Below are 14,356 nucleotides of genomic sequence, written 5' to 3'. Positions count from 1 at the left end.
AAGGGTTTCAAGCATCTCCTACTTTAAGTTTAATACAAATAAAGGAGTTTTACGAAGATTGGAGACCATAACCCAAAACCCTAGTTTTTACCAAAACCGTAAAACTGAAAAATCGACAATTCTACCTAATGAAATTTTCCAAATAAGCAGTCATATTGTACATATAAACCTAAACTACAGTTCTACCGGTTTAGATTTCGAAAATAACTTATGTAAACAAATCTCCTTTCCTGAAAAACGACCTGAAACAGATGAAAACCTGAAACCCTAGCTTTTTGAACCGGTCGAACAACGAGATCCTACGAGCTGGGAGAAGAGAGAGAGAACCAAGAAGCACTAGCAGAGAGTTACTGCGGCTAGAGAGTGAGAGAAAATCGAATCTCTAATTTTAGAAAGAGAGGAAGAGAGAGAGAGTTGAGAGTTATATAAAAAAATACATAACTTAGCTCTTAAGTAACTATAAATATCTCCTCCAAGATATTTATATATATAAATATCTAAAAATATCTCCTCCAAGATATTTATTATTATATTTTAGTTTATATATATATATATATATATATTTCAGATTACTACATGAGAAAGTTAAAAAATGTGAAAAAATAGATTGAAACTCTAGAATAAGTTAGTTTTCAGTGATTTGAGAGAGAAAAAATCTTTGATTCTAAATGAGATTGAAAGTTTGGTTAGGTATGAAGAGTGTGACTTGGCTAGCGAAAGAAGCCAATCAGTAATGATTTAAAGATTATCCTTTTTAGGGAGATATATGTCACGCCTTGAACCCGGTAATGAAACCCAGAGTGTGATATAGTAACCTAACCTGTCCCTGTATCATACAAAACGCAAATGATACTATAATGAATGAGGGTCCGACCCCGTAGGGTTCCCGTATACCCTATACACATTCATATACATGACATATACGCAGCGGAAAATGTTCTTTCTATACATACATTGTATCATACCAAAGTCTATACAAACAGAGTCAAAGCTCCATAATACAAAACATAACCCAGGGTGCCCGCATATACCCAAAATGACAACCTTGTTACAGTCCTAGTACTTGCACAAGCACTTCATGCAGTACACCGACCACTATGCTCCCAACACAAGGACGCTAGTTCCGGTGACTCGAAGGACCTAAAAACATGTACGTACGATAAGGGTGAGACACCTCTCAGTAAGGAAGAATCATGTTATATCGGTGTATGGCATTTGAGTGTTATCATGACATAAAACATACACAGTTCAATATAGTTCCAGTATTTTCACAAAACAGTTCCAGTATAGTGCTCAACACACCCACACACACACGATCAAGTAACCCGGTGTTGTCACACCCTTCGGCCCGCATTACACGGCGTCCCCGGCACATGGCATAGCCTCAGGCTCCCATGGCATCGTACCGGTCTAGTGGATCCACACCCTTCGGTGATCAGCTGGAAAAGGCGGTATTTCACACCCTCGGATATAGAGTCGGACACTCTTTCCAATGGCAGGTGGTATTTCACACCCTCGGATATAAAGTCGGACACTCTTTCACAACCTGGAACAATTCGGAACCCCGTTCCTATATCTCATTTCAGCAAATCACAACTCATGCATGTTCATATAACAATTCATTCCACATTCATTTGGTAATCTCAAAATCATGATTTTCAAAAATACAGTTTAAACAAGTCAAGGCAAAGTCATCTCCATAACACATATATATAACACAATATATCCACGGTTTTCCAACGAAACCAGAGATGCAACCCAATGCCCCCTTTTTTCCCAAAACTGTAACATGAAAATCTCATAATTTTACCCGTTAGATTTTCCCAAATAAGTAGTCAAAACACATACAAGACCGTGAACCACAATTCTATCAAATCTAATTTCGAAAATAACAAATATAAACAGATCCCCTTACCTTTCCTCAAAAATCCAAACCCGAACTCTACGGCTCCTAAACAGCGAACCGAGTTCCCAAAACCTATAAATCACAGTACAAAACATACTTACAATTCCATTCTCTACAGAACTATCAAAACGGAAATGAAAACCGAGCATTACCTCGATTTTGGGTCAAATCCCGAAAACGCTCAAAATGAAGATCTGTTCCACAAGTCTCAAAGAGAATCCTTCCCTGATCCTCGTAGTAACGTCGGATCGTCGATTCTAGCAACGAACGGCGAAGAAATCTAGAGAGAGAGAGTGGAGTTTGAGTTCTTAGAGAGAGAGAAAACTTGATAACTTAACTTCTAAACAACCCAAATGGATATTTATAGCATCTTTGACTCGGCCAACCTCGTCGACGAGTCGGTGTCTTCGTCGACGAGTCAACGTAGGCATTTTGTCGACGTAGCGGTGGCCTCGTCAATGAGCCTGAGATTTCCGGATTTCCCAAAACCTCTCGGCTTCTCCTCATCGATGAGCCTCTGCATTTCGTCACCGAACAACAGAAGGGTCTTCGTCGACAAACTCTGGCTTCGTCGACGAAGCCTGCTCAATTTACTGTTTTGCCCTTTCCTCATTTATTTATACCAGATCTCACTGATCGGGCTCTTAACAGTATAAGTTGGAAACAAAAATCTGGAATGAAGTGAGTGAAAAAGGGGATTGTAATGCCAAACTATTTCATAAAGTGGCAAATGGAATGAGGAGGAAGAATTTGGATACAGAGTTTGAAACAAATGAAGAAAACATAGTGCTGGATTTAATACAAATTGGAAGAGATAAGAGAGTTTTGTAAGAGGTTGTATATAATAAGGGTTGTACAAATAGATAGATGATTAAAGGTTTAAATGGGAGTCCCATCGAGAAAAACTCAGCTACTTGGCTAAACAGACTTGACATTAATGAGATAAGGGCAGGAATTTTTTGAGATGGGTAGGTGTAAGGCTCCAAACCCTGATTAGTTTACCATGGCTTTTTTCCAAAATAGTTGGGAGGTTGTTTGAGAAGATTTAATGCATTTCTTCTGTGAGTTCTATTTTCCACAGAAACGCCGTGGTGGGGAAGAATGCCAAAGCTACGTTTGTAGCTCTAATAAGACCCTAGGGTTTCATTGTGGAGAAATTGAGGAAAATTTAAGAAGGGGAAATAGTAAGAGAAAGGGTTTGATCAATTTGAGGGGATCTGCCTCCAAATTAGCCAAAGGCTATGAATTAGTTATTGGTCGGATGGAAAAGCCTTGTAGGGTTACACATATATAGGGTAGGGAAACTTACTCCTATTAGGAATGTAAAATATCCCAATCCAAGTCCTTAATGAACTCAATCCCAATTGATTTGGGAATCCTAACACATTAAAATAAAAGTCCCAACATTAAATAATCCTAACATTAAATAGAATTCATTGGGAATCATATAGATTAATTAGAAATCCCAATTGATTTGGGAATCGTAACATTCTCGCCTCCTTCAAATCAGCCTTGTCCTCAAGGTTGAGCAGCAATAAACTCTGGGAATCACCCTCCAAGGAGTGATAAGTTTCCCAAGTTGCTTCTTCAAATGGTAAGTGAGACCAAAGAACTAAAACTTCTATAATGTCTCAACTTCTACGTTTGACCACCCAGCGATCCAAAATTGCTTGTGGCTGCACTTGAACCTCACATGTAGGTGCAACATCAGGCAAGTGGTGTTGCACAGTAACTTGTTCCCCTAACTTCTTTTTTAGGAAAGAGACATGAAAAACTTGATGTACCTTAGAACCTATTGATAAGTCAAGACGATAAGCAACAGGGCCTATACATTTTAGGATCTTATAAGGCCTATAGAATCGAGGAGACAACTTAATTGAAGAACGAACAGTCACAAATATCTATCTATAGGTTCGTAGCCTGAGAAATACCCAATCTCGCATGAGAATTCCCTTTCACTATGGTGCTTATGAGTTGCTTGTTTCATACGAACTTGAGCTACAGCAAGATTTTCTTCGAGGAGCATAAGCACTTGTCTAGATCATGTAACTCCTTGTCAACTCGATCAACTCTAGATGATCTAGCTGAATACCTAGCCAAAACAGGAGGAGCTCGACCATAAATAGCCTCGGATGGAATCAACTTGATGGAGGAATGATAAATGGTATTATACGACCACTCCACCCATGGGAGCCATCACACCAAATCCTTCAATTTGTCGCTAGCAAAGCAACAAAGATAAGTCTCCAAGCACCTGTTAACAACTTCAATTTTCCCATCCGAATGTAGATGATATCCAGTGTTCATATTCAATTGTGTTCCTTGCAAATGGAAAAAGATCCTTCCAAAGTTTTTGGTAAAGATTTTGTCACAATCACAGACAATAAACTAAGGAATTCCTTGCAACTTGACAATATTCTCAACAAAAGTACAAGCAACACTTATAGCAGATAAGGGTCAGTTATGGCACAAAAATGAGCATATTTTGTGAGACAGTCCACAACAACAAAAATAGTAGACTTACCATGAGAAAATGGTAGTCCCTTAATGAAATCCATGCAGATATCAGTCCAGGCTTCTTTTAGAATAGGAAGAGGTTGTAGAAAGCCTAGACTCGCCACGATTTCCCCTTTCTGTCTTTGACAAACATCATATTTTGCCACAAAATTTTTCATTTCACCTTCATTCCCTTCTAGTAAAATTTCTGAGAAATGCGCTTGTAGGTTCTAAGAAAACCAGAGTGAACTGCAATTGGTGATGCATGTAATTCTTGCAGTATGGTTTGCTTGTCGGTTGAGTTAGGCACTCATAAAATCCTCCCTTTATACAGTGAGAGTTTAAAGAGTCCCAAAGGTAAGGAAGGACTAAAGTTGGCTCTTTTTGTAGCTTTTGGATAATACCTCTAGTCTCCAGATTTTGCCACCATTCCTTCCTAATTTGTTCAAGAGTAGTACATCTAGGTATAGAAACAGCTATAAGTTCAACTTGTTCAAGAAGTCATGCAAGTGCATCTGCCACCACATTCTCGATCCCTTGTAAATAATCTCATAGTCACAGCCCAACAACATAGTGACCCAATTTTGTTGTTCTATGGAAAAGATTTGTTGCTCCAAAAAATACTTAAAACTCTTGTGATCAATTCGGATTTGGAAAAGCCGACCAATTAAATATAGTCTCCACTTTGTAACTACATGCACTATGGCTAGCATCTCTTTGTCATAAATAGACATGCCAATGTGAGCTAGAGAAAGAGCCTTACTAGTAAAAGCAATGGGGTGTCTATCTTGCATTAAAACTGAACCAATGCCAACTCCTAATGCATCAAACTCAACAATGAACACCTTGTTGAAATTTGGCAGGGCAAGAAAAGGCGTGGTGGATATTGCGTGATTAAGCTTGACGAAGGCTTGTTTAGCTTCCTCACTCCATTTGAATGTATCTTACTTCAGCAGAGCGGTCAATGGAGCACTAATCTTTCCGTAATCCTTGACAAACTTGTGGTAGCAACCAATTAACCCCAAAAATCCTTGCAGCATTTTGATTGCTTGTGGAATAGGACAGTCTGTCATCACTTGTATTTTAGAAGGGTCAACTGAAACACCTTCTTTGGAAACAATATGCCCAAGGTATTCCACATGTGATCGAGCAAAACTGCGTTTAGATATCTCGACAAACAGATGATGCTCACAAAGAATGGCGAGCTATATATAAGGATATCATCAAAAAAAATATGAGAGCAATCTTATGTAGGTAAGGTCAAAAAATGTCATTCATAAGACTTTGGAAGGTTAAGGGCACATTGGTTAACTCAAAAGGCATAACCAAGAACTCGTAATGGCCATCATGAGTTCTAAACGCAGTCTTTTGAACATCATCCTTATGTACCAAATCTTAAGTCGAGTTTGGTGAACTGTTGGGCACCTCCCAACTCATCTAAAAATTCATCCACAATCGAGATAGGATATTTATCCTTCGCATTGTTCTTGTTCAGTGTTTGATAATCAAGTAATCAACACACATCTGCCAAGAGCCATCTTTCTTCTTCACCAATAAGACAATTAAAGAACATGGACTAACACTTAGTTAAATTATGCCCACATCTAACATTTTTTTCACTATCTTTTCTATTTCTACTTTCTAAAAATAAGGATAGCAGTAAGGACGGACATTAGTAAGGACACTACCTAGCAATAGAGGAATACGGTGATCATGTGTTCGCTGAGGTGGCAATCCCTATGGCTCTACAAATAGGTCAGAAAATTCTAAAATAAGAGAGTCTAGCCCTTCATCCTAGCTAGATTGATGTTGTAGCTCTGGTGCTCGAAGATTGTACCAAGCAACCATGTCACTCCTTTTTAAGCAGCTTCTCCATACGATAGCTTGAACACATTACCACAATGTTTGCCTTTAAGAGTCACTCTCTGGCCATTCATGGCGAACTTCATAACCAGTTTAGAGAAATTCCCAACTATATCATCTAAATTCCTTAACCATTCAATACCCAAAACCACTTTATAGTCTTCAAGGGGCAGCAAAAATAAATCAACATACAAGCCATGGTTTTGCATAGTAAGTTTAACCTTCGAACACTTGCCCTAACATGTCAAGGTCCTTCCATCTGCAACCTTGACGTCAAACTTTTCACATTGCTCCACAGGATAGGCTAGTCATTTAGCAATTTTAGTATCCATGAAATTATTAGTGCTACCCATATTAATTAAGATAGCAAAAGGTTGGCGCTTTAGGAAGCCACTAATTTTCATGGTTTGAGGATTAGCATAACCAGCTAAAACATGAATTGAAGGAGTGATGATTGAACCAGTGGAAGAGTCAAAAGAGGTTGAGGATGACACCCCTTCGTCCTAAGTCAATCATTTGGCAAGAGAATTGCGAGGAGCAAGTGCTGTGATAGTGTTGATGACATTCTGCTTGCTAATGGTCTTGTTGGAGTGACGTCATTCTTCTCCCAACTTCTCTTCTTCTAACCATGCAAAGGAAATTGCAGCAGTCATAGTCCGTGGCCGATGTAGTTTGACCTCACGCTGAGTGTCAAGTCGGACATTCAATAAAAGTACCAATGAGTTGGCTTTCATTCCAATCTTTAGTCCTGTTTGATAGCCACTCAAATCATGTCTGGTAATCCAAGACAGTGCTAGTTTGGCATATTTTAGCAAGCTCACCATGGATATTCTCATATCCAATGAGCCCAAATCAGACAAGTAATCCAAAAACAAATTCTGCCCATGAAGGCATTCCATAACGAGCTTCAAACCAGTCATACCATTGAATAGCATCGCCATCCAGACTAATAGCAATCTCAACTTTAGATTTTCTAGAGTGCAGTGAAATCAAAAGTATTTTCTAGCACTAGAAACCCAACAAGTAAGGTCATCACTGTCCCAGTGTGGAAATTCCACCTTCATACAAAAAGGACCACAATCATGCTCTCCTTGGTAACCTCTCCTTTGCGCACATACGGCTACTCCCTACAATTAGCTAATGAAAGGCATCATCTTCTCTCTCTTTGTGGGAAGATGTAATGAGTAGTTTAGAGAGTGATGTCATTGCATATTAGTGAAGATAAAGAAACTCCAAGATCTTGCTTTTGTTGGCGGGTTAACAGCATCCACAAGAATGTCGACTCTAATACCAAATGATAAGACCATAAGGTTTTATCGTGGAGAAATTGGGAAAATTTTAAGAAGGGAAAATAGTAAGAGAAAATAGGGTTTGAACACTTTGAGGGGATCTGCCTCCAAATTAGCCAAAGACTATGAATTATGTTATTGCTTGGATGGAAAATCCCCATAGGGTTACATATATATATATATATATATATATATATATATATATATAGGAGAGGGAAACTTACTCCTATTAGGAATGTAAAATATCTCAATCCAAGTAAGACTCAATCCCAATTGATATAAGAATCCTAACACATTAAATAAAAATCCAACATTAAATAATCCTAAAATTAAATAGAATTCAATGGGAATCATAGTAGATTAATTAGAAATCCCAATTGATTTGGGAATCCTATCATTAAATAGAAAATCCCCATTGATTCAGGAATCCTAACAAGCTCTTGTTCCTAATAGGGAGGGTTCAAAGAAGAGAGACTCCCGTCTAATAAGCTTAGTGACCAGCCATTGTAGAATTTGCCAAGATTTTGTCTAAGAGGCTTCAAGAGGTGTTAGTGAGAACAATTACACTAGAAAAGTCTGCCTTTAAGGATAGACAAGAGGATGTGAGGAAACGGGGAGGGAGGGGTGTTTTACTCAAATTAGAATTTGGAAAAGCTTACAATATGGTTAGTTCTAGTTTCTTGGATAATGTGTCGACCTTGAAGGGTTTCGGTGGGAATTGGAGGAAACGGATAAAGGATGCGTGTTGACAGTGACAATGTCAGTTATAGTGAATGATCAACCACAAGACTGGTTTCAGGCCTCAAGTGGTTTGAGACAAGGGGATCCTCTTTCCCCGTTTCTATTTACCATTTTACCTTAGTTGTGTATGTGCTGAGTAAAATGATCTATCATGCCCAAGGCCTCAAAGTAGGTACGGAGAATATTATAGTGTCCCACCTCCAATTTGCCGATGACACCCTCCATTTTCTTGAGATGGTATTCTGAATTTTTTTAACTCTTTCCCTTCTAACAATCTTTTAGAATATTTCGGGTCTTAAAATTAACATGCCTAAGAGTGGGATTGCAAGTATCGAAATAGGTTTGACAAAGTTAAGAGGGTTTGGCTGGATTAGTGGGTTGCATATTTTGCAGTGGCCTCTGACTTATTTGGGTCTTTCCCTTGATAGTAATCCTAGTTATATTTCGTTTTGGGACCCAGTGGTGGAGCCAGTGCAGAATAGATTTTCCGGGGGTGGAAGAGAGCTTACTTGTCTTTAGGAGGTCTTATCAACCTCAAAAATGCTGCTCTTTCTAATATACCTATACATTTTCTTTCCCTTCTCGAAATTATAGTTGGGGTTGTGGAGACCTTGGAGAGGATTATGAGGGATCTTTTATGGTTAAGAGTTGGGGAGGGTAAGAGGGATCATCTAGTAGTTGGGATAGGATTAGAAGAATTAAGTTTGAAGGGCTTTTGGGGCACAGGAACATGGAGTCTAAAAACATTTTGCTCATTGGAAAATGGCTTTGGAAGTTTCCTTTGGAGGTTGACTCCCTTTGGCACATGGTAATTAGAAGTAAATTTGGTCTGCTTTGGAATGTGTGAGGTACCAAAGGGAGTGGTTGTGCTTCTCATGCTAGCCTTTGGAAATTCATTTCCTAGATAGCCCATTTATTTTGCCTTCTTACTCGTTTTCAAGTTGGTAACAGAAAGATCTTTCATTTTTGGGTGGGTGAGGCTTCATTGGAGTCTTCAGCCCCCTGTCTTTTTAGACTGTCTAGGTTGCACAATTCTCCAATTATTGATTTCTACAATTTGGAAAGGGGCTCCCTCAAATTGTAGAAACTGCAGCACTATGATTCAAAGCAATAACTGTACATCAACTTGCATGTCCAGCACTTAAACCAATACTACAACTAACGTGTATGTACAAATATGACCCAACTAAACACATAATTACAAAATAATAAAAAAATACAAAGAGGTTCTTCATGCCCACCATTTCCTCAAGCTTCTTAAACCTACGCCTAAAATACGTGGGCCGAAGAGGCGATCTAGTGGCTGTACTTTCCCTTTGAATAATTTTATCTAGAAGGCAAAGGTTCCATTCAAGACTAAAGTTTTCATTTGGACTTTGGTACTTTATCAGCTAAATACCAATGATTTGTTGCAGAAAAGGAGGCCTCACGAAGCTAAATTAAAACAAGAATTATGAAGCAGTTTTTCAGGAACCTGCAGTTTCTCTTGCGGGTGGTTCTCCACAAAATTAGGAGAAAAAATCAAAGTTGATTGTGGCAGTTTTTCCTTGTGTAATTAATCCTCCTTGTGCATAAATAGTTGTGTTGAAAATGTAAAGAATCATCAGGAAAAATAGAGTTGAGAGAAGAGAGTGGGAAGGTAGAGAGAGCTGTGAGAGTTTTGAGTGAGTATTTTATCTCCTCTTCCTCCTATGTGTTTTCAGGAAATACTAGCTATCTCTCCCGTGGACGTAGGCTGAATTTGGCCGAACCACGTATATCATGATGTTATTTTTGTGTGTGTTTTATGTTTATTTTTGTCCATATTTCCCTAAAGTCCAGATATATGTATTCTGTGTCAAGACTCAAATGAAAGTATGAAACTATCAATCATTTGTTCCTACATTGCAATGGTTAAGCGGCCTTTTTTTTTGTTGTTTTCAGTCTTTGGTGAGGCTGTGATTTTACCAAGGATAGTCGTAACTTTTTCAAAAGTGCATTATAGAGGTTTTAGGAGAAGGGAGGATCCTTTGGAGATGTGCTATCTTTGCTCTCCTTTGGACTCTTTGGACAGAAAGGAATGCAAGGATTTTAACAAACGGCCCCTTAAAATTTCAAACAAGTAAACAAAATTGGATTTGAATTTGATGTTCAACATTTAAGATTTAATTTTTAACAAATGTCCTCTACAACAAAGCAGTCCTAAGAAAAGTAAATTCAACCAAAATTAAATAAAACTACATTAAGAATTTCTAAATGAGAAAAATTTAATCATTGGACATAAAATAAAAAATTTTCTTTTTATTAAAAGGAAAAAAAAAAAAAAAAAAACAAGGTCTAGTATATAAATATAAATATACAAATAGGGTAAATTATCTTGGCTAAAAATATCCTTATATTTTAGAAGTAAAACACAACATTACTAATTTACGTAGAGTAAGATAAAATTACATTTAAAAAATCTACTTTAGATAAGCTAAAATGTTAGAACCTAAAGAGAGAATCTCCATTTGGTTAGAAAATGAAATAGACCAACAATGTCTAAGCATATCATTTTGTAAATCTTTTAGAAGTAAGACCAAACGATTCCAAACAAAAAACCTAAACTCGATAAAATTAGATAAAACTACATTAGAAATTTTATTGGTGTCTATTAAGGTTTGAACCTAAAAAAAACAATTCCATTGGGTTAACAATAAATTAATGAATAAAAAAAAGGTATTGGTATTATAAATGTTAAATAAAAAGTATATCCCAAAATTTAAAATAAAATAAAATAAAAGTAAATTCCCTATTTGTCTTCTAAATTTATTTAAAGTTCCTAATCATTCTTGATAAATAATTATATAAATTCTAAAAGAGATAAAATTATGGATCTAGAAATACCCTTCAAAATAAAATTAAATTTATTTGAAATTTTAAAAATTCATTAATTGATCATTAGGTAAACAAAATAACAATTATAGAGATTTTAGGTAGTAAATCACAATTTAGACATTGCAATAAACTTATTGATATTTTTATTGGAATAAGTCATGCATTGATATTTCAAAAAATAAAAATAAAAAGTAAAATATATATATGTATTTATTAAATTGTTTATCCATAATGTTGTGCAAGTATTAAAATTTAATTTTTTTAACATAACTTTAATTAGAGCATTCATGTGATCCTTTCATACCATATTCCACGTGTATTTTTAAATTTCATTACTGTTTCTGTAAAATACAACAATAAATTAGTTTGCATAATTGCCTCAAAATGATGAGTCTTAGATTCTCTTTAACACTTGTCTATTTTCTTTATTGGCCAGTTCTGTTACCTTTCTCAACCCTTGCTATTCCTCTCTCCCTCCTTCTCTGAGAACCATCCCAAAAGGTTGGAAAAATTTCCAAGAAAATAATTTAAATGAAAAGTGTATTGACAGGAAGCATTTGTCACACTTTTTAAATTTAAATTTCTACAGGGTAAAGACCTTTTTTAGCCTGAATTTCATGCATCCTAAATGAAATCCATTTAGTCTGAGACTTTATTGCTTTTTTTTTTTTTTTTACTCTCTTCATACCTTAATGAAACATGGGGCAAATGTCATCTATAACATTATTTTTGTAAAATATTAGAGTCCTGCTTCCCATGATTAGTCAATTTAGTCCCTTCAATTAAATTATTATATTTCAAATTAAGAACTTGGAGCAGTAATATGTTTAAACTAATGAATTACCTTAGAGATGAAATGAGAACCCTAGCACAAGCTTGAAGGCCAACAACAAATGAATTACAATAGTAAATTACACTATATTACAAGGAATGCAGTCTGCTAATATTCTAGTATCTGAAAAATTCAGTAATAAACCAATAAGCCCAGACGCTTGAGATTAGGAAATTATACTATCCTATTTGAGTTGTTAAGTTTGCGTGCCCAGACAGGTTTACAGCCACTTGATTCGCGCCAACTTTTAACATTCCCATGATTGTGATATCCATGACATTTCATTCCCATGTTTGTTTTGGTGTCCAAATACGATGCAACAGTAACCTCACTCTCCCTGAGAATGAAGGATTCCCACAAAACATGGAAACCCCATTCTCATGCACTCCTGCAGTAAATTTCATAGGAATCTCACTCTTGTAGGCATCTTATTTTTGGGATTAAATTGCCCCCATGACTCTGATCATTAATGACCCCATTATAGAATAGTATTACATGCTATCACTATATTCATAATAGTAAATTATTTAAAAAATAGAAATAGAAATAAAATACAATTACTATCATGTTATAACAATGAATAATTGATTATTAAAATAATAGAAATAGAAATAAAATACAATTATTATCATGTCATAATAATATTAATTTCGAGACCATGTTACCCCCATTAGTTTAGTTAGTTGGATTATAAATTTCTTTTATTTATAATGTTGGAATTTTTAAAACATGGATTTAATTTTGTGCATATTCTTCATAGGTTTTTTTACTGAAAATATGACTATTCTTTATACATCGTTCACACAAGTCCAAGATATAATGGTAATCTTGTTAAAATGCCTACAGGATCCATTTGGATCAAGGGTCTTATTTGGGGAAAGAAAAGGAAAGGAAAATACAAAAGGAACTCCATTTCCCATAGCATTTTCATACTACTAAAAATAAAATTTTGTTTATGGTTAAAAATTTTAAAAGATCAAATGTTAGTGATGCGTACAAATAATTTTTTGTTCATTAATTTGAAATTTTTATTTTCTTTTTCACTTTCCTTGATAATTAAACCTGAAAAGATGAATTCCTTCCTATTTTACTTTCCTTTCCCCAATGTTTTTCGAGCTCCAAACTGGACCATAATGATTCCCACATTGAACTGAGCAACGACATATGCATCCTATGTACACAAAACAAATAAATATATTCCAGGCATCCTATTCCCAGAAATGAGTCATTTCTTGTGAATATTTTTTATCCCCTGAACCAAAAGTCATATTTATTCAAGCTAATCAACCAGAAGAACCAATTATATGCTCTTCTGAACTCAAATCTATAATAGAACAAACACCACCGTGGCACTCTTAACAAAGTTTGAAGCATGACTTCCTTGAGCTGTTAGCTATTCTTCAGCAAAGAGTTATAACCGGAAGAAAAAAGCATTACAGAGTTCACTCAAGTATTCAACAACCCTGAATTTGAATACTAACAACTACAAATCTGTCAAAGAAGAACACCCATCCCAAATTTCATGCAACACATTTCCATTATCTGGAGAAAAGAAAGAAGAGGCGAGAGCATTTCCTCTAATTCAGTGGAGCTTACCGGATCGGCGTGTTGGCCAAATGCAGCAAGGTGATGCACAAATCAACCTGCAGAGCGGCGGCGAAACCGCGAGAGAGCTCGAGAAGTACTCCTGGTGTCGTCTCGTCTCGAGCTCGACTGGCCGCAATCCCGCCAGTGAACCGACAGAGACTGTAAACCCTATAATTTGGGAATTGAGAAACGGGGTCAATTTGAATTCCGGATATAATCTATTTTACCCGGGCATATGATTGTTTTTGGTAACAAAGAATGGCTGTGTTTGGCAACATGGATAATGTGCATCAAATTTGAATTGATATTGATTTACCTATGTTTCCAAAACCTTAAATTTGAATTTGTGTAAATTTAAATAAATGTAATATAAAATTATATTATATTTTGACTAAATTGTATCTCAACTCAAATTCAAAATCTGAAATCTATGCTCCCAAACTCAGATTTAGAGTAGTGTTTTGGTTATAAAATTTAAAACTTAAATTTAAATTAATTTAAATAAAATATAATAAAGTAAATTACATATTTTCTAATTCTAACAAAATAAATTTAAATTCATGTCTTAAAATGAAAATTTTCAAACATTATTTTTATGAAGATATATATTCCTTAGAATAAAATGTAATATGGTAAAAATTTTAGAAATATATATAAACAATTATTCCTTGTATATTTCTTAATATTTCATTTTACATGTAATCATTAAAAAATTTAAATTCCCATGATAAAATTTAGAAAAAGTTATTCGTTATCCTTTTATTGTTATTATTTTCTTATAAATAA

At 35.6% G+C, this 14,356-nt stretch overlaps 1 protein-coding gene across 4 annotated transcripts in view; it reads right to left on the bottom strand.

The window, feature by feature from the left end:
• The window catches only part of LOC131168654 (uncharacterized), a 42,374-nt gene extending 28,528 nt beyond the window's left edge, over nucleotides 1-13,846 (bottom strand). For all 4 annotated transcript variants that reach the window (XM_058128257.1, XM_058128259.1, XM_058128258.1 and 1 more), the window contains exon 1: nucleotides 13,580-13,846. The gene's annotated coding sequence lies outside the window, so the exon portion shown is untranslated. The remainder of the gene's footprint in view (nucleotides 1-13,579) is intronic.
• Between the last annotated feature and the right edge of the window lie 510 nt (nucleotides 13,847-14,356).

Source organism: Malania oleifera, chromosome 11 (genome assembly GCF_029873635.1).
Source record: "Malania oleifera isolate guangnan ecotype guangnan chromosome 11, ASM2987363v1, whole genome shotgun sequence".
Classification (NCBI taxonomy): domain Eukaryota; kingdom Viridiplantae; phylum Streptophyta; class Magnoliopsida; order Santalales; family Ximeniaceae; genus Malania; species Malania oleifera.
This window is presented reverse-complemented; position numbering and strand designations above follow the sequence as displayed.